This window comes from Budorcas taxicolor, chromosome X (genome assembly GCF_023091745.1).
Source record: "Budorcas taxicolor isolate Tak-1 chromosome X, Takin1.1, whole genome shotgun sequence".
Taxonomy (NCBI): Eukaryota; Metazoa; Chordata; class Mammalia; order Artiodactyla; family Bovidae; genus Budorcas; species Budorcas taxicolor.
This window is the reverse complement of record NC_068935.1, coordinates 134,939,086-134,940,441: the sequence shown is the minus strand read 5'-3', so window position 1 is coordinate 134,940,441 and position 1,356 is coordinate 134,939,086.

Sequence of the window (1,356 nt, the reverse complement as noted above, 5' to 3'; positions counted from 1 at the left end):
TTTGGAGCCAGGGTCACGCTCTTCCAAGGGCAGTCCCTGGCCAAGGCCTGAACAAGGTGGTGCTACAAAGATTCTAGCCATTTCTTCCCAATGCTGGCTCCTCTAAGGGCGGTTTTTGCTCTGGAGCTCACTGTCATAGAGGCATTTTCATGGAGGCTCACTGATGCAGGCATTGTCAGGTCAGCATCATAGTCTGGCATCTTCTTCTGCCCCATCCCTCCTCCTCCCTTTTTTCCTTCAGACATTCCTCTCCAATACATCTTGTGCATTTCTAAATCCATCTTGGTGCCTGCTTCCTGGAGAACTCAGCTGGCACGTGGGCAGATGAAGAAGCAATCAATGTTCTTTAAAGGGATGAAAGACCTTGAAGAAGGAGGAGGGAGGAGGGAGGCGAGAACATTAAACTTTGAGTGGGTACAACAAAAGACTTCTAATCACCACCTCATTGGTGCTTCTTTTCAAAACCACTTCCAAGGACTTCCTTGGTGGTCCAGTGGTTAGGAGTCGGCCTACCAATGCAGGGGACACGGGTTCAATCCCTGGTCTGGAAAGATACCGCATACTGAGGGGCAGCTAAGCCTGTGCACCATATCTACTGAGCCCATGCTGTGTAACAAGAGAAGCCACAACTAGGAGCATGCACACTGCAGTTATAAAGTAGTTCCTGCTTCCCACAACTAGAGAAAGCATGCACCAAGCAGTGAAGACTCAGCACTGCCAAAAAAAAACACCACCCTCCACCACCAAAGCAAATACAAATAATACTGTTAAAAAATATACAAGCAGAACCACTTCCAAGGTGACCTATGTCTCTCTCTGACACTTGCCCTGGAAATACAAGGCAGACCTGGATTTGAAAGCTATGCCTATAGCTTTGGGTGGGCCACCAACTGCAGGGTGTAGAATTTACTTTGATGAGGCCATGGCCTCCATCAAGGTGGGGTGATGAACACAGAGAGCAAGGAGATGGCCTGCCCACCCACATTCTTTGGGGTAGCCCGTGTAGCCACGGCCAGTTCTCATGGAGGCACTGACCCTGGGTAGAACCTTAGGTGAGACCACACGAATTCCATTGAGAATCTTCCATGTGAGTTGCCTTCTGCCAGCAGGCACACTATGGAAAGGGTTGGGGTTCTTTTGTTTGGGGTTGACTTTGGTCTTGCTAAACTGGAAATCCAAGGTCAAAGAAAGAGTCGGGAAACAGTGTATTACCCTGGACTTGAGTGTCATCAGTTCTCTGAGACCACTCTGTCTAATGTGTATTCAGATACCTAATTTGCACATCACTGGCCTTGGGATTAAAAAGCAGGAGTGAATTTTATGGGAAGGTGGCACATAACATTATGGGTCTATAAA